Here is a 20563-nt window from a genome sequence, read left to right as displayed (position 1 = left end):
AATAACAGTTCCAATTAAACAAAACATATGTTAACATCAATCCAATTGAAGACAACTCTCCATTACGTGAACCAGTCCAAACTGATCTGGCAATTTCTATCTAATTTCACTACTCCGCTCCATTCCTGCCACTTGTTCTCTGTTTCTCCATTTACCATCACTGTATTTTTTTCCATAAAACCATGTCAATTCCCCGCTAACACATAATGAATCTTCTTCATCCATCATTCACGCAGATGAATTGTTAGAACAAGAAGGAAAGAATGGGTCCGTTGTTGAGGGCAGAACCGGAAGAGCCCAAGTTTGTGGAAGGGCCGGATGGTTATGGTTATAGGCTGTTTATCAAACTATAAGTCCATCAATAAAATTGTTTTGCTCCACTCAGAGAGTTCCTACATGCAGACAATGATTTTTTTTTTTTTTTTCAAAATTGATGATCGACTGTTTTAGCCACTTTCCGCAGCTGGCCCCACTTTCCGCAGCTGGCTCAACTTTCCGCAGCTGTTTTGTTAAACTCTAGGTTGCAGGTGTCATCAAGCAAAACAAGCCACATGGGTAGTTGGGGAAATGTCAGTACATGGATGGTGTCCTATTCATTCGATCAAATTTGATGAAAAAGACCCCGGTCAAAGGGAAGTCAAGTTGAGTGTTTTCACTAAGTCGCCACACTGAGTCGCCACATTGAGTCGCTGCATGTCAAAAAAAAATAATAATTTTGAATCAATGAAATGAACAAGTTATTTGCTCACTTTTCTGAAGGTATTGATTAATTTTGGAGTGATTATGAAAAATGAATGGCTAACTTTGTATCCAAGATTTTTAGCTACAGAACCGTGCACATTCCGCAGCTAAAGTCTAATTCCGCAGCCAGAAAAACCTCATTGTTCAAATCAGCCTATCTTTCTCATACAAAATCAGATTTTGATGATTTAAGTACCATTGGAAAGATCTCAACAAGATCTACACAATGAGAAATCCATCATTTGGGTTTGAAATGGCAAATAATGAAATAAATTGCTGAAAAGAAGCAACATCAACTTGAGGCACTAATTCCAAATCAGGTATAAATTTTTTTGATTTTTCCTTTGAGAACTTGTTTCACTAATACAAATTCTTAGTTTTTTGTGTAAATATCATAACTAGAGAGATTGGCCATCTCTCTCCTTTGATAATCTTACATTCCATTACAGAAGAAGTATTGGTTTTTTTTGCAGGTTCCAGGAGGAAGGACAAATGACTACAAGAGAATAGTGTCTCTCTAAGAGACCAATTTGTTTCATAAGAGGATGATCAGCAACAAAGAGGAAATATGCTAATGCAAAATCAGATCCAAACACTTGAAAAACTTTCAGATACTATTGTCTCCATCACATCCATACTTCATAATAAACCATTCACCTCATTCCACTCCATACTTTCCATTTACATTCACATACACTTTCCATCTCTTTTTGTCCATTCATAACCCACAAATAAAAGCAAGAGGCTCATTCACATGCTTATTGCCATTGCCATTTCTGTTCTCCATTGCCATTTTCCATTTTTATTTTCCATTCCTTGTCATTTTCATTCCGCAAATAAGCCCTGCTTCAATGCAAATTATTGAGTCCATAGTCCTTTGAGTCTAAGTTCTTTGTAAAAACACCTTGAGGCTTGCATGCCTTAATGGCAAGTCCTCATGCTGACAAACAATGGGAATACATTAATGTCCCTTGTTCGTCAGATCTTCTAGGTGACTCGACTTCAGCAAATTCATTCGTACCTAGCAAGATGTGTTTGGGCATCTTGACTCTCATTGTCATCAATGGTGAGAGTTCTCGTGTTGACTAGTGGCATCCATTAATGGCCACTAAGCCAACAATTTTCTACTATGTTCGACATCAAAACATCTTTTCACATAGTAGGAATTGTGCCAATGAGTTTTGAAGACATGAAGACTATTATTTTCAGCATTTTGGAGCAGATTCAGCGAGTTTTAGTAGAAGCAATAAAAAGTCATCTTATCTCTCTATCCATGACTCCACTTGTTCAGCCACCTGAAGAAGAATATGATCAGAAATTTTCAGCCACCACACATACAACTCATCCATTCCAAAGGGTAAGTGAAGGTACGTCATTTTCTAACTTTTGACCATAGAATTCCATAAAAAGCTAGAATGATAATTGTTGGAAAAACATTTCTCTTCCTCATTTCATAAAATTGCCAATACCATCAGTTGGGGGGGGAATACATTCATATTCATATCTTTCCATGTCCATATCATATTCAAAAGCTCACATACTTCCAACATATATTAATTATTACATTGCTATTATGAACATACAATGGCTTTTTGAAAAAGTGCTTAAAGGATAAATTGGATACAAACAAAATCATGGTTGTCACACAAGAACCAACCATCATGCAATCCAATAAAGATATACTTTGCAACAATAATCAAAATATCATTATGCAAAGTTCAAAGATCAAAATAGAAGGCAACAAAAAAAAATGGTTGTAACACAAGAACCAACCATGTTGCAGTTCAAGTAAAACACTTTTCAGAAATATGAAGTTATCAAATGATATCATGCAAAGTTAAGCCAAAGCTCAAGGATCAAAAGAGTTAATGTAATATATATTGCATGAGGACATGCAATAGCTTCAGTTGGGGAGTATGTTGAGTCTTGAAAATGTCATTCATTTCCATTACACTTTCACTATTATGTCCATTATATCACCTCCATTTCACTACTATGTCACCACATTCATCCCACTTTCATTATCATTGGGCCACCTTTATGTTTTTCCAATCTTTATTATTTCTAAGCCTTTTAAGTGAATTTGTGGTTAAACATTAGAAAATAATGTGCATATGCTTATACCTAACAAATGGGTTGAGATTGTTGACATGTGTAGGTTGAAAGGAGGCTTCTAGAAGACCCTTATGTGGCACCCCAAGGCCAAATTCGAATTTGAGTGGAAAGAATCATGGGATCATGAGGATATGTGTCACATCTCCTAATTGTATTGTAACTCTAAGAAGACATGTGTCTTATCAGTTCCTATTTTGATTAGGAATCTAGAGGTAGAGGGAGAGATTCATGGATTCTCATTAATGAGATGGCTCTCATCATTTTGTATAAATAGGAGATCTCTCTCCTTCATTAGCTAGTCCTCTTTAGCTTAGAGTTTGGAGTTCTTAAGTCCTTTTAGCTTGTGAGTTTGTAGTTCTTCCTTCATGGCTTTTGAAAGCTTTGGAGAGCTTTGTTGTACTTTGTAATTTTGAAGAATTTGAATAAAGATTTGATGTTCTCAACATGGAAGGAGATGTGAAGTAGATGTCATGGAGCATATTAGAATGTAAGGTAGAGTAGATTTCATTTTGTAAATATTGCTTTCAAGTTTGATAGATTAGATTTTTCATTCATGCAATTTTAATTCGTGCAAGTGTGTTCAATTTTGCTTTGATTTCATTATGTTATTTGATTGCTTTCAAGTTTGATAGATTAGATTTTTCATTCATGCAATTTTAATTCATGCAAGTGTGTTCAACCGGTTGATTGTAGATTAGTGATGCACATAGCCTTTTAATGACTAATGACATGATAGAATCATCTTGTCCTTCTGCTGAAGCAGCAAGAATACTGGGTCTCATAGTCACTAGCTCATTGTTTGGTTGTTGCATTCTATTTTGATTGTAGGTTAATAATGCACATATCTTTTTAATGACTAATGACATGACGGAATCATCTTGTCCTTCTGCTGATTTATTTTTTTTGAGTTCTAATTTCAGCATTGTTATTTCTTTCAGTTTTGTTTTGCTCATTTACTTTCATGCAATTTAGATATCATATTACTCAACTTGTTCATGATTGCTTCCCATAAGGTAGATTGAGCTGAAGGGTAAAGGATCAGAAGAGTTGAAGTAGTGTGATTAGTTTCCTTTATGCAATTCAGATATCATATTGCTTAACTTGTTCATGATTGCTTCCCATAAGGTAGATTGAGCTGAAGGGTAAAGGATCAGAAGAGTTGAAGTAGTGTGATTAGTTTCCTTTATGCAATTTAGATATCATATTGCTTAACTTGTTCATGATTGCTTCCCATAAGGTAGATTGAGCTGAAGGGTAAAGGATCAGAAGAGTTGAAGTAGTGTGAATTAGTTGCTTTGCTTTCAGTCTTTGAGTTGCTTTAAGTTCAGTTTTTACTTTCTTCAGTTTTATTTTTATACAGCAGCAAGGATACTGGGTTTCATAGTCACTAGCTCATTGATTGGTTATTCCATTCTATTTTGATTGAAGTAGCTGCATATTTACACTTTTGTTTAAGTACTAATTCCATCAATAATATGTTTTAAGATCTTTTGAAGTGCTAAGTTTTGGAAGTTGCCATTAGGGACATAGGCCTTGTCTTGAAATTTCTATCCATACTTTTCCTTTAAAAGTATTCTTAAGACCTTAGAATAAGATTTCTATTTGCATTAGACACTTTAGGAAACCAACAAAAACAAAAACCCAAAACAAAATAAAATCTATAAAACAACGAAGTAAGAAAAAGGTTAACTAAGCACATATGGTGCACCACACTTCATCAGTTTACGATACCCGGATTGATAATTTATGTAGAGCAATTTAAGACGTTAAATTGACTAGACACAACACCTTCATGCTAAAAAGCATGGGAGGAGAAGCAGTTTTTGATGGCCTAATTAATGGGCGTTTTCTGAAAATTTATGTGATTTAAGGTCTTTTGGCCTTAAAGTTGTAAATATTTCACTTTATCATTTTAGTGTAGGATAAGTCAGACTCCATGCCCAATGGAACAATAGGAAATTTTGCTAATTTGTTTTCATCAGGAAGGCATTGATCTGCAAGTTCTTGAGACCTCACAGGGAGGATCTCATCCCCAAAAGGAGCCAGTGTTAGCTCTGCTACAAGCTTCAACAGGTGAAGGTCAAATTCAAGTCTATCTGCGTGGTTCGTGCTTAAAAAGGGACTCGCATCAGCAATCTTTCTCATTTTCCTTCACTCTGCTTACACTCGCATAAACCCCGCTACCTCCGTTTTACCTCTAAAGCCCCGGATAAACCCGCTTTCCCTTAGATTCCCCCTAAGTCCAACAAAGTCCTTTTTAGCCCCTTTTCCTTAACCCCAGACACTTAACCTACGAAACCACGCCCATATAACCCTCTGCCTTAATTCCCACCATCGATCGCGCATCCCGATCTAACGGTGTATGTGCTTCTCCCACTCGTTAACCAGGTAGCTCTTTCCATCGTTCGATCGTTCCTGCCGCACGATCCAACGACAATCGTAGCCCCCGCTCCTTCAAGTTGACCACTCGTTAACACGTGGGGAAAGTGGTTTCCTACCCGTCACATCCAACACGCGTCACTCGCTGACTCGCATTGCTCCCCCTGTGTACGAATTCTTCCATCCCCCGTAAGCGATGCAGGGAATACCGCTTACCGCCCTCACGTAAGTTCCACGCTCATTAACATTCACACATCTCTACCACTCGATGGCCGTTGGATCTGCCCGACCGCGATCTAACAGTCCATGTTTCTCCATCCACATTTTCTCCTGATACCCCCTGTAAGCCAATCTTAGCCATTCATCCGCGCGATCCGACGACCAATAATTGTTCCCGTCATACTCACGCCTCCGCCATGAAGTCTATGCCACCTTTGACTGAGCTGTGGTTCCGAAGGATGAAGGCGATCATCTACCAGCTCTCTGCGCAGTTAAGCTTCAACTACTTCATTTAACACATTGTACACCTGAAGGACGGGAAGGACAACCTTGAGCAGATAAACACATTTACCAGTTATGGAACTTTTTCCATACGACATTCCACCTGTTTGAGAAGGACAACAAAGTACTAGAGAAGGTCAAAATTTATTCATGGAAGCATCAGATCGTATCAGAGGCCCATTTTAGATAGTTAATGTGGTTGGTGGTCCATTATGACCCCTCCATGCATAGAGTAGCAGAGCAATTTTGTAATCAAATTCTATATATACCAAAAAAGACAATGTAATGTGGTTGATGGATATTGTTTTGATGTAAGGTTCAACTTCTAGAGACTGTAACTACTGTGATACCTGCAGCGTCTGGTCTTCATTTTCAACTAATACAAGCTTCTTTTGCTGTTAATTTCTCACTTTCCACTTCTTCTCTGTTCTAGGCTGTGCGTGTTATGCATTTTTCATGTGCTCTTGATATTTAGCATTATAGGGGTTGTCATCCCACCTCTGTGTTAGAATCAATATGTATCATTGAATGTGTTATGCAGGTTTCTGTTATTTTAATGCTAGAGAGTTGTCATCCTGTCTGTGCATTAGGAAATAGATTTGTAGGCCTCTTTACTGGTTGCAGCTGGCCATCACATGCTCTTGTGCATCTGCTAGTGTGGTCAGTATTCTCCATGCTCACTTAATCCTCAAACTGTGAGTAATTGGTGGTCTAAAGCCTTGTAGTCTGGGGGTATTCACCCATGTCTGGGGTTAAGCATAGTAGAAGTGGTTATCTGGCTTGAATATGCATCATTCCTTCCATTCATCCACCTATTTCCAACATTTTTGTTGAGTTTTTAATGTTCCCGAGCATCTTTGAGATACAACTTAGGAGAGTTTCTTGGGGTGATAACACGTACGACTACTTTTGTGATACGGATCAAGTCGGTAAGTCTCTCCTTGACTTAAGCTCTCTTATTCAAGATTTGTCTGTTGAAGGTTCCCTTCTTATAGATCAAATTGAATTGAATGCCCTTAAGTCTATTAATAGTCAATATTTTCCTCAAAGCACAATAGTAGATTCCTTGAAACATATAACCTCCTCCATGTTCTCTGAAAAACCACGACAAGCCACATCAATAATTGACACATATTAATCCGACCCTAAAATTTAATGGATTTCCTTTGAATACCTTATTCAACTCTAGGGTTTTTTATTCAACAACAGAGCACTCTGGTGTGCCTACCTCCCTTTCTAGTTTGAACACTCATATTACCTCTATAATTGTGCCCTCATATAAAGAAGCCCTAAACATTCCCCCCATCTCCACATTCACAGGGGTTACTCATGTTGACAAATCTCAGACAGAGCCTAGTTACTCCTTTCAAAATGTCACTATCAGAAAGAAAAAGAACAACAAAAAATCTCTAGCAAGAGAAGGCAATCATCTGAAGCCTATCCAAGGTGGAATTAGTCTCTCCCCACCAAATGAATTGGCTTTATATTCAAGGGTCCTTAGAGCACAGACACCCTCTCCTCCTCCTAAATAATCATAATTTTGTCTCTCAACATTCAAGGGGTTACGGGTCCCTCCAAATTCACCTCCCTCAAAAGGCTTATCAGTACCTATCGCCCATCCATCATATGTCTTCAAGAAACTATGGCCTCAGGAGAAAAATCCAAAGAGTACTTCTAAAATATTTGTCCAGGTTAGTTTTCATGTGCTTTGGATTCAAATGGCTTGTTAGGTGGTCTAATCACTATATAGGACCTAAAATTGCATCACTTCATGCTTACTCTTCCTCATTAGGTATCATTCTAGAAGGATCCCTAAGAAGATGTTCTTGTACCATAAAATTGATCGACTGCTATGGACCATACAGTGACAGACTAGATTTCTGGGACTAGATACAAACCAGTGGCATTCTCTTGGATCAAGCCCTCATCATGAAAGGAGACTTAAACTTCACTATTTTTGCAGGAGAGACCTATGGTCTTCGAGCTCAACCAGATCCTCTATGATCCTACTTTTCGACAACGTTGCAGAATCATAAGCTCCGTGACATAGCTCCCTTCCCCTTAACCCCTACCTAGAGAAATGGGAGGATTGGTGAGGAAGGGATAGCCAAAAGAATGGATAGGTTCTTAATGGCCGACCAATTGGCAGGAAGAGTAAGGAGACACAAATCCTGGACAACACAAGATAAGTTGTCAGATCACAAGCCCACTTTCCAGGAGTTAGACTTTGATCCTATCATACAATAAATATCACTTTAAATTCAACCACTCATGGTTGGAAGAAGAGTCTTTTAGATTGTTGGTAAAGTAAATCTGGCAGAGAAACCCAGTCTCAAACTGCTCATTAGCAATGACTAATTTGTTAAGAAAAGTCATGGATCTAAAGAAGGAAGTTTTAGTCTAGGAGAGAAAAAGGAAAACAAATGACCCAAAAATGAAAGTGAAAGTTTCATTGATTAATTTGCAGGTTTGTTTATTTCCTTTTATGCAATAGAGCAAAATTGGAAAGGTACATAAACATAATTTTATTTGCATAAATTTTATAGTAATAAGAGGACAAAAATGCAGCATATGACAAGAGCAAATTGATAATGGAGTTCACCCATCTTGGGCTACGTCTCTGGGTCCAGCTTCCAATGGTTATCGCTTTATTAAAATGATCAAATTTTCATTACATCAGTTTAAAAGCTTCAAACTGAAAATTTGACACTTCCACGCTGCTCAGAATGCTCAAAAACCCCCATTTAGGCTCTTCTTGAGCTAAAAAAGGCTCATAATTAAGAAAAATATGCCTGCTATTCTAAACTGTCAACAAACTGTTCTCCTCATTAGCTCTTAGTGCTGGAAATTTTTTAACAACATGGCCTTTGGCCCAATGGTGGTGTGTTGTACTAGAACCCCAGAGGTCCCAGGTTCGATCCAACGAAATAGGCATTATTTGCGTTGATTTTGTTTTGTATTAAAAAAATTTAACAGGTCGTTGGCCCTTTGAATCCGTTGCTCCCGCTAGTCATATGACCACATAGGGCCACAGGCCATGGGCCATATCCCATGCGCCCACCACTACTCCCCATCATCGGTCGTATGTAAACAATAAAATGTGGGTCGTAGGCGGAAGGCCACACACCCACCCTCCACTTGTGCGACGGTCATGTGGTATAATGGGACCGAGGTCTCGGCCTCAACCGATGCCCCCACCTTTGTTGATGTGAAGGTCATGTAACCAATAAATCCAATGGCCTCCCCAACTGTAGAACCCATTCACATTAAATATAAACGGGCCACCTATGTTAAACAAGAGATATTCATGGCGCACTGGTAGGTTGTTGGTTTCATTAGTTGGAGGTCGACAGTTCAATTCTTGTGGAGGATGTCGGTCGACTTAACAAAATTTTGGCACCAAATCTAGGGCCATTTGGAGGCCTCTCATAGGGCCATGTGGCAGCCTCTGATTGGCCCACATGGCGACCTAAGTTGGTACACCAAAACGACCATATGCCTGGTCGACAAATGATGTCAGCGCCACTTGCCCTCACGTGATTGGTCCACATACCATTCATACAACGTAGTAAGACCTGCTACATGAGCGTACATGCTACCACATCAGCATCCATACCCAATAAGTTTACTTTTGGCCTATTTGGCCAAAACTTAAAAACATGATAACTTGCTCATGTGGTGTCAGATTGAGGTGATTCAAGCATCGCTGGAATCAAAACAAAAGGCTCTACCATTTGGCGTTGGTTTCAGGAGATTTTGGCATTTTGATTTTTGATCATTTTCAAGATCCCTTGGATCAACAAAACTAAAAAAACAGCTTGCATAAATAGAATCTAAACATGATCACTTTTCTCATACTTTCTCCTCATCCTTCTCGGTAGGAATAACCTAGAAAATGACCTCTCTAGCAGCTAGGAAATATCAGATCTAAAGATGGAGGAAGAGGAATGGAGACTAAAAGCAGGGCTACATGGATAAAAAATGGAGATGTCAATACTAAATTTTTCCATAGCTATGAAAACCATAGAAGAAACATAAAAGATATATGGGAGCTAGAGGAAGAAGATGGAAAAATGATGTCTTCCACTAAAGAATTAAAAATTGCAACCTCCTCCTATTTCTCCTCTCTCTTCAAACATTTTGGGTCCTCGAACATCAACTCATAGTTGCAACTAATCCAACATTACATGTTCTTCTTCACACAAGAGGAATCAATTTTGATCGGTAGCCCCGTCACTCTAGAGGAAATTGAAGGAGTTATAAAAATGTTTTCTAAAGACAAAAGTCCAGGACTAGATGGTTGAACAATGTTACTCATCTCCTTTTTTGATATTATTGGATCAGATCTTTGCATGATGGTAGAGGAATCTAGAAGATCAGGGAAAGTTTCAGGAGACATCAATGCTACATATATAACCTTGATTCGAAAATGCTCAAATCCTAAGCCCTTTTTGGACTTTAGCCCCATTTCCCTGTCCAACCTAGTATATAAAATTATCTCCAAGGTAATTTCAAACTGGATTAAGAGGATGCTAGCAGAAAAATTGTCTCCAAACCAGTTTGGCATCCTAGCTAATAGGTAGATTCATGATGCCATAAGCATCGCTCAAGAAGCCATCCATTCTATTAAGACCAAAAAACATAAATATCTTGTTTTTAAAATGGACCTTAATAAAGCTTTTGATAAATTCAATTGGACTTTCCTTAGAATTGTTCTCCTTCAAATCGGTTTGAGTCTACAAGTTAAAAATTGGATCATAAGTTGTGTTGCCTCAGCCACCTTCTCCGTCCTTATTAATGACTTTCCTTCCATCAAATTCACCATCTCCTAGGGACTTAAGCAAGGATGCCCTTTGTCTGCGTTGTTGTTTTTAATTGTGATGGAAGGTCTAAGCCACCTCCTACTAAAATAAAAACATGATGGAAATATAAAGGGCATAAAAGTCTCCAAAAATAAATTCATTACCCATTTGCTCTTTGTGGATGATGTACTCCTTCTAGGTTTGGGCACTGTTGCTGAATGGAGGGATATCCATAGAATCATAAACCTCTTTTGCAGTGCCACTGGAATGGAGATCAACCTTAATAAATCCTCCTTTCATCAATCTGCAGTCAGTGCAGATACTCTCATGGAGATTCAATCCTTCTTACCATTGCAGACTATCCCACTAGAAAATGGTATCAAGGATCTTGGCTTCTTTCTTAAACCAAACAAGTACCATAAAGATGACTGGAAGTGGATGACAAGAAGAGTGGAGTAGTAAATTAATTTTTGGTTCAACAACTTGTTGTCTCTTGGCGGAAGTTTGATCCTGGCTAAATTTGTATTGGAAAGCATTCCAGTATATTGATTGTCTTTAGCTAAAATCCCCTCTAATGTCCTCAAAACCATCAGAAAAATTATCTTCAACTTCATGTGGATTGGAAAATCCAATAAATAAGGTATACATCTAGAAAACTCGTACTCTCTATCTATTCCAAAAATTTTGGGACGTTGAGGTATTAAAACTTTGACATGGTTTGCCAAAGCTCTTGCCTTAAAACACCTATGGAGAAGTCTATTTGGAGAAGGACTTTGGAGTTATATCATCAAAGAAAAATATTTAAGACGTTTTTCAGTGGTGGATTGGATTAGAGGTTAGGCTTTTGAACCTACCAAAATAGGCCCCATAGTCTGGGAAGTGCTCATGGTCGTTGTTCCCACACTCTACAAATGGCTAGTATGGAAAGTGGGAGATGGAAAGCAATTCATCTTTAGCAAGGATCCATTTATAGGTGGTGGAAGAATCTACAAGTTGTCCATTGAACTAACACAATATTTATATTCCAAAGGACTATACTACCTATACAACATTAGGAAAGCAACATCATCCCAACCCTCGAACAACTATTGGTTATCCTCAGTTGAACTTAGGTTGTCTAGTGCAATTGTTACTGAATGGATTTCTTTCACTAAAGAGTGTAAACTCAATGGGGTGAGGCTTATCAATTGCAAATATTCTCTGGTCTAGAGATTTGAATTCTTTGTAGGGATGATCAAAGCTCGTTTTGTGTATGAAGCAATATCCCATATTGAGATAACAACAAATGATAGATAGTGGAATAGGCTTATATGGAAATGGCCTATACCCATTAAATTAAAATGCTTCGTTTGGTTGGTCCTTCACATGGGACAACCTTCTAAAAAGGGGCTTTGTGGGTCCAAATGAATTTTCTTTCTGCAGAATTCAAGAAGAATCTGTAGACCATTTACTAATACATTGCCTTGCTTCCTAGAATGTCTGGAAGTGAGCCTTATAGATCCTGAGTATCAAAGTAGACTTGAACAAGACTTCCTTTTAAGATTTGTTATTTTTTTAGGTAAATAAATTCAAACACATTAGATCGCTACCTATTTTTGTAGCATGGGGTATATGGCTACTAAGAAACAAGATTATTTTCAACAATGAAAAGAAATGTATTCTTCTAAAATCCACAAAGGTCATATCCCTCTTTAGTGTTAGAAATTAATTAACAGAGCCATGAAATACATAAAATATTTCAGAAACACAAATACAGAAATGCATAAAACAAGAGAGACACAGATATACGTGGTTCAACCAATTTGGGCTACATTCATGGAGAAACATCCAGTCCTTCCTTTTATATTATCCATCAAAATGAAGAGATACAACCTACAGCAGATCCACTGTAATTTCCTCTTCACTCTTACACATCCTCCCCTCTCTCTCTCTCTCACTATAAATAATGATACACAGTTGCAATACAATTCCCTCATATAAACCGAGGGTTTCCTTCTAGGGGAAGAACATAAATTAACACAATTTCTACCATCATATAATTTGCATATTGAATGGCCTAGATTGAATACGAAATTACAATATTTTACAAAACAATTTTACATCCACTTTTAGCTTTGAAGGCGCTACCCTCGAACCCCCGTTGGGTGCCTACTATCCCTCAGACACCCTAGCCGGGGGGGATGGTCCCCCTCGAACCCCCATGGGGAGAAAAGTCCCCCCTGCATGTAGCGGTGTACAATCCTCCTAGGGTAAACACCCGACTGAAACATGACATCTGAATCAGGAAGATAATCAGGCTCCACACCCAACAATCTCCCACTTGGAGACTAATTCTAAAAACTCCACCACTACTTCATTTTCTGGACAATGCTTACATTTTGGACTTGGTTGTTTCTCACCTGCATCATCATACTTTAAGACCAATTGAAATTGAGAAAAATCTCAGTTTCTACCTCGTTACAACTTTTGTTAACATATCTGGAGGATTACGGCTAGTGTGTTACTTTTCTAGCTTCAATTGTCCATCTTCCAATACTGACCATATGAAATGGTACCTAAGATGTATATGTTTAGTCTTGGAATGAAATGTTGAGTTCTTTGTAAGATGAATGACACTCTCGTTGTCACTGTATAACCTGACCCCCTCTTGATTTTTCCCAATTCATCCATCAACCTTTGTAACCAAATCATTTCTTTACTAGCCTCTATAGAAACAACATACTCTGCTTCAATTGTTGAACGTGAAAAAATGTTTTGCAATTTTGAAACCCAACTGACAATTGTTCTAGCTATAATAAACACATACCCTATGGTGCTCCTCCTATTATCTCCATATCTGCATCAACATATCCCTGTAGAGAAATGTTTGAACCACCAAAGAATAATGATTGATTTTTGGTACCTCTCAAATACCCAAGAATCCACTTTACTACCATGAAATGCTCTTTTCCTGGATTTTTCATATACCTGCTTACAAATCCCATTGCATGTGCAATATTGGGCCTTATGTAGACCATTTCATACATTAAGCTTCCAAATGTTGATGCATATGGAACTTTACACATATAATCCATCTCTTCCTTAATCTAGGGACACATCTCCTTACTTAGTTTGAAATGGCTAGCCAAAGGTGTACTACCTGGTTTTGCATTCTGCATATTAAATCTTTCCAACACCTTTTCTATGTACTCACTCTGAGACAATGTTAATTTGCGATTGTTCCAACCTCTAGTTATTCTCATATCAAGGATTTGTTTTGTAGCACCCAAATCCTTCATTGCAAATGAATTTTCCAATTTTCCTTTGAGCATATTTATTTCCTGCAAGTCATCTACATACAATAACAATATAATATAGTTTCCATCATTTTTCTTTTTAAGATAAACACAATGGTCAAAGTGACATCTAGTATAACCTTGTTCAAACATAAATCTGTCAAATTTTAGATACCACTGCCTTGAAGCTTGTTTTAATCCATACAAGCTCTTCTTCAATTTTCACACCAACTTCTCCTTCCCTTTCACCTCATACTCTTGTGGCTATTTCATATATATTTCTTCCTCCAAATCCCCATGGATAAAGGATGTCTTTACATCTAAAATCTCAAGATGTAAATCTTCTATTGCCACTAGACTTAAAATAGTTCTGATTGAAGTCATTTTAACATCAGGAGAAAAAAATCATCAAAGTCTATACCTTTCTTTTGTGTAAACCCATTCACCACAAATCTAGCATTATACCTCTATTTACCTCCATCTTCTTCCTTCAACCTGTAAACCCATTTATTCTACAATGTTGTTTTACCTGCAGGCAACTTGTCTTTGTCCCAAGTTTGGTTATGCATCAAGGAGTCCATCACTTCTTCCATGGCTTGCTCCCACTTATTCCTAGTTTCTACCTACATTACTTCTTCATATATTTCTAGTTCATTAGAATCAATCAATAATACATAATATAATGAAGGAGAGTATCATTCAGGGGGTCTACTTATCCTAGTATATCTTCTAACACCACTCTTAGGTGTTTGAGGCATCTCTTGTCGTTGTCGTTTGTGGTGCACCTTTAGTTTTTCTATGATCTCATCAAGCACTGTGTATTCTTTGTTTTCCTTTTCTTGTTTATTTTCTTGTATCTGATCTTTATATAAGACCTTTTCATTAAATATGACTCTCTCGGATCCTAATGATTTTGTGATTTTCATAATCATATAAGTGATAACCATTATCATTTACACCATATCCAATAAAGGAACATTTCTTTGATTTTGCCTCAAGCTTTGATCTATTTTCTTTATTAATGTGGACAAAAGCTTCACAATCGAAAGACTTTAAAAATGAGTAGTTTACCATTTTACATATCCATGCCTCCTCAAGAATACCACCATCCGAGGAACTTGAAGTCCTTTTTTAATAGAGAAACAATAGTATCTACAACATATTCTCAAAATTGTAAGGGCAATCATGCATGCAATCTCATGCACCTTGCACACTCCATGATTGTCATGTTCACCCTTTTTGACACACCATTTTATTGTGTTGTTCCTGGAATTGTCTTCTCTCTATGAATTCCATGCTCTGAATAGTAGTTATCAAACTCTTTGTTGCTGTGTTCACCTCCATTTTTTTATCTGAGACACTCCAACTTCTTTCCTATCTCATTCTCAACCAAATATTTTGATTTCTTGAAATTATCAAATGCATTATATTTATTATGAATACAATAAATGCAGGTTTTCCTAGTTGCGTCATCAATAAAAGTAACATAATAGTGAGAGCCACCGAGAGATGCTACTTAAGCTAGTCCCAATACAGCTGTATACACAAGCTCTAATTTTTCACTCTTCTTTTCTTTCCTAACTCTAATAAATTTGACTCTCTTTTGCTTTCCATAAACACAATTCTCACATAAATCCAAATCAACATGCTTCAAACCTGGCAAAAAATTTCTTGAGCGAAGAATTTGCATCCCTTTCTGACTCATGTGCCCAAGCCTGTGATGCCACAATTTCGTGTCTGCTTCTATGGAGGTTAAAGCATTAACAAAATTATAAATATTATTGCATAAATACAACGTACCAACCTTTTTTCCTTTTGTTATTACTAGGCCTCCTTTAGTGACCTTCCAAGTTTTTTCTATGAATGTAGTTACACAAGCTTCACCACCTAACTACCCTATTGAAATTATATTTTTCTTCATATCTAGAACATGCGTTACCTCCATCAATAGCCATTGGTTTCCATTTTGTTGCTTTATAAAAACCTTACCCATTCCAATGATTCTACAGGGTTTATCATCACCCAAACAAACCTGTCCAAGATATCCTTGACATAGTCATGAAAATGTTTCCTATCAGGTGTGCCATGGAATGAGGCCCCTGAATATACCACCCAATCATCAATAATATTCTTTAATGAAATAATCGAAGCATCGTGCAACAGATCACCTATCACATTCACTTCATGATTGTTCTCTTGTTGTCCTTCTCCTTCTTTTCCCTTTCAATATTTGCAGTCTTTCTTCAGGTGTCATTTCTTCAAGCATTTCTAGTACCCTATCCTTGGTATGGATTTGGATCTACCTTTTCTTGATTTACTGTGATTTCCTCGGCTCCTTCCACTTTCCATTTTTATTCCTCTAGTTTCTGTAGTCAAACCATTACCTGATGTCTCACTGGAGCTTTTCTGTAGCATTTCCTCGCTAAGGATGGTACCAACAACATCATCAAACTTCAAAGCACTAGATCTAGAGACAAAGTTACTAATAGCCATAACTAATCCATTCCAACTTTCTAGAAATGAGCATAGAAATAACAAAGCCTTAACTTCATCATCAAAATTTACCCCTGCAGAACTTAACTGACTCGTAACCATGTTAAATTCATTTAAATGATCAACAACAGATCCACCTTCTAACATCTTCATATTAAAAACATGTTTCATAAGAAATACCTTATTTGAGGTTGAGGGTTTTTCATATAGTTTTACCAATTCCATCATTAAACCTTCTGTTGTCACTTCCTTTGAAATGTTGAATGCCACCGACGCTGTCAGGCATAACCATATTGTTCCTAGTGATTTTTTGTCGAGAAGATCCCATTCTTCGTTTGTCATACTTGTCGGCTTCTTTGATTTTCCACTCAATGGTAGGTACAGATATTTATGATACAGATAATCTTCCATCTGCATCTTCCCCAACTGGTAATTTTGGTCGTTAAATTTATTGACCCTAAACCTACCATCTTCTGCCATTGCTCCCACTCAAACTAGGAACCATTATCTCCTGCGCGTTTATGAGCCAAATAAATCTTCGGCTCTGATACGAGTTGTTAGAAATTAATTAACGAATCAATTAAATACATAAAATATTTCCAAACACAGTTACATAAATGCATAAAACAAGAGAGACACAGATATACATGGTTCACCTAATTTGGGCTATGTCTACAGAGAAACAACTAGTCCTACCTTTTATATTATCTAACAAAATGAAGAGATGCAATCTACAACAGATCCATTGTAATTTCCTCTTCGCTCTCACATAACCTCCTCTGTCTCTCTCCCGATCAGAATAATGATACACAATCACGATACAATTCCCTCACATAAACCGAGGGTTTCCTTCTAGGGGAAAAATCCCTAAATTAATATGATTTATACCGTCATATCATTCGCCTAATGAACATCCCAGATTGACTATGAAATTACAATATTTTACAAGGAAAGTTTACATCTATTTTTAGCTTTGAGGGCATTGCTCCCGAAACCCCGTTGGGGACCCGCTAGCTCTCGGAACCCTGAGGCAGGGGGGATGACCCCCTCCCGAACCCCCACAGGGGGAAAAGTCCCCCCCGCACCTCCCCGCATGGAGGGGTGTACAGTCCTCCTGGGGTGTACACCCAACTGAAATAATAACTCTAAATCATGAAGATAATAAGGCTCCACAACCAACATTTAGGGAATATCTTCCACAACAAAGATTAAAAACTCAGAGCAGAGCCAAATTTCCCATTATCTCGCAGGAGCTCCCTATTGGTTTCTTTGATGAGGTTGCTCATGGGAATTTCTATGGTGGAGGGGGTATGATAAAAATAAATGCTAACATATTTATCCACTTCAAAATAGGCCTTGGCACTGATACAAATACTAAAGTCATGTTGATTGTAGTATGGGCCCTCATGACACTTGCTAAGATGTACAATATAAAAAACATTCAAATCTTGGAGATTCTAAATGTGTCTTAAATTGGTTGACAAGTTATTCTCATTTAGAGGTTTTGAATCTTGAATCCTGGAAACTTCAAATTGAAGAAACAAAATCCATTTTTCAATCTATCAGATACCAACATATATACAGGGAGTACAATAGAACAACAAACAAGTTATCCAAAATCCCTTTATATTTGGATCAGGGCAACATTATATATGAAAAATACATAGAAAACAAAATTCAGAGCATCAAATCCATCCCCAATGCACACATGAATTAAATTGAGCTTCAACAATTGCAGTGGCAGCTAGCCAGCAATTCATAAATCATTTATGAAGATTCACCTCACAGTTTGAATCTCCTTGTTATTTTTTGCTCTGTTGTTGTTCAATTTTTTCCTTGTTCACAATTTTTCAAATCACTCAGTTTGTTGTTTCATTTTTATATGTATCAGGCAACTGGATTAGTATTAATGTTGGTTTTTTTTTTTTTTTTTCAATCATATTGTAATTCAGGATTTCAGCTCTTTAGTGATATGCTAGGAAAGAGTTTCTTCGAACACTTAGCTCTATATATATATTTTTTATTTTCCGCAGTAACAAAAAAAAATTAACAGTGAAAAAAAGTTATTCATTCATATATCAAATTTCTTCGAAAGAGATCAATTTTTGTTGGACTATATACTCGTTTCACTTTATATCAATTCAATATAAGTGAAAATCAATTTTTTTAAGTGATGTAATTTCGAAAAGAATAATTTAAAAATAACTTTTTTATATAAAATATTTATATGGATAAGTGTGTTTATTTTAAAATAGAGTTTTGAAGTCCACGGGGTCTTAGATAAACGTGAACAGATGATCTTTTAAGACACTCCTTGATGCCAAGCTTACAAAAAACAATAGAGTTTTGAAAGTTTTAATTAATTATCAATTATTAGGTGGATGTTAGGGATTTAACCTCCATTAAATATTCTATAATATTTACAAATTAAAGATTGAAAATTATTTTCAAAGTAATATTCTTTTTAACCCTTTTAATTAAATTGATTAATTAAAAAAAAATGCTATACAAACAAGTGTCATATAAAATGAGTTATGTTTTTTTGGGCATCAGTTATGTTTTTTTGAGCATGTAATATTGATAAGCCATGATATTGTAACAAAGCTTATTTATAGATTAAGAATGTTTATGGTAAAGTGGGGATGAATCTCATGGCTAAAAATCTTGTTACATGTTTTTTTTAAATGTGTATAGTTTTTAAAAATTATATATTTTTAACCTATATATTAATTCTCTTAATAACAATAATAATAATTTAAAATAAAATTATAATTTAGGTATTATTTTTTTTAATGATTTAAAATGTGTAATAATATAAGTGTTTTGATGTTTATCATGAATTCATGTATATTAATATTTATTATCCATTTAATTTATATAATTAATTATATCATATTATAATTACTCATAATAAACCCTTTTTTTAAATCTCATCATTTCTACCAAAATTAAATTTGATTGAATTTTACATAAATGTAAGTTTAATGTTGCCGACGTGGTCGACTAAATTCCATTAAATTGTACGTAAAAGTGCAAAACGTTTAATGTTGTCCTCTTTGCTCATGGATCTTGCTTCAGTCGATTCAGCCTTATCATTTTCTACATGTACGATGCTATTGAACAATCAATTGCACCTGTGCCAGAGCACCATCATTTCCCTTTCTTTATCAAAACCCTAATCAACATTTCTCTTGGTTCATCAAAATCCTAACCCAGAGACACATATCAAATTTCCCTTTTAATAGTGGGAAAATTGATCTTAACTCGGTTGTCAAACTAGTAGTGAGAACGGTCATTTCTTTCTGTTATCCGCCAATGCAGGGTGACTCATCACCATTATTCAAGGAAAACCAAGCCACCTAGAATGACTTGTTGGTGGCTCATAAGGGGGAAATCTCTTGCGAGATGCCTCTAGGTCTTGAGTTGTTAACTTATTTCCTTATGTCAGAGGAAGATGAACTCTTAGCTAACAAAACACACTTTTAAGACATACTCCAATCCCATAGACACATATCACCTTCATTTAATTTTTTTTTAATTGATTTCTATTATTATTAATTATATTAAATATTTTATATTTAAAATTATATATTTTAATGTTAAAATTTGGCAAAACATTTTAAATATTATAATTTTATCTATTTAAAATTATATATATTTTTCAATTTTTAACTAAATTAAAAAAAAAAAAAACAACCATTTATATTACGTGTGGCCATGACCTCTAACAACTGGTTTCTCATCCTTTGGTTATACCTAATAAAATCTTCATCGCACACCATGTACATTTAATTATTTTTATTTATTGTTATTTTGGTAATCTCATTGATTTCTATACTTATTCTCTATCTCAATTTTGAATTTAATACACATCCATGAATCGATTATTTGTTGTAGTAATATGGCCAAGTCTAAGATCAAATTTAGTAGTCATTATAAAACCAAGAGTATAAGCTAGATATACCAAGATTTCATGATTTAGCAAGGGCTAAGACTCCATGAGGGTGGGGAAGCATACACCTTGAGCTTTATCACAATGGACCAAAAATGACCCCCCAAGGAATTGAAAATGGGTGGAGGGGATGACATCCCATTGTGCTAACCACTCAGTCGTCCCATGAGGAAACAAAAAAGCATAACTAAGGCCGCAATCCAAAATGTAAAGTAGCATATTTAACTTTGTCTGTTAAATAAGATAATTAAAGTTATCATCCATAGGGCACCGCACTGCCTGCACTACAGAAAAGCTAGACAGCT

The 20563-nt window shown here is 36.3% G+C and overlaps 1 protein-coding gene across 1 annotated transcript in view; it reads left to right on the top strand.

Moving 5' to 3' along the window:
• Nucleotides 1-20563, top strand: part of LOC149247579 (uncharacterized) — a 59500-nt gene that overhangs the window by 20735 nt on the left and 18202 nt on the right. The window lies entirely within an intron of this gene.

The sequence above is a fragment of the Pinus tabuliformis genome, chromosome 7, assembly GCF_031772625.1.
Source record: "Pinus tabuliformis cultivar Carrire ecotype Pingquan chromosome 7, CPIR1, whole genome shotgun sequence".
Taxonomy (NCBI): domain Eukaryota; kingdom Viridiplantae; phylum Streptophyta; class Pinopsida; order Pinales; family Pinaceae; genus Pinus; species Pinus tabuliformis.
The sequence above is the reverse complement of the archived record's forward strand: the minus strand, read 5'-3'. Positions and strand labels throughout refer to the sequence as shown.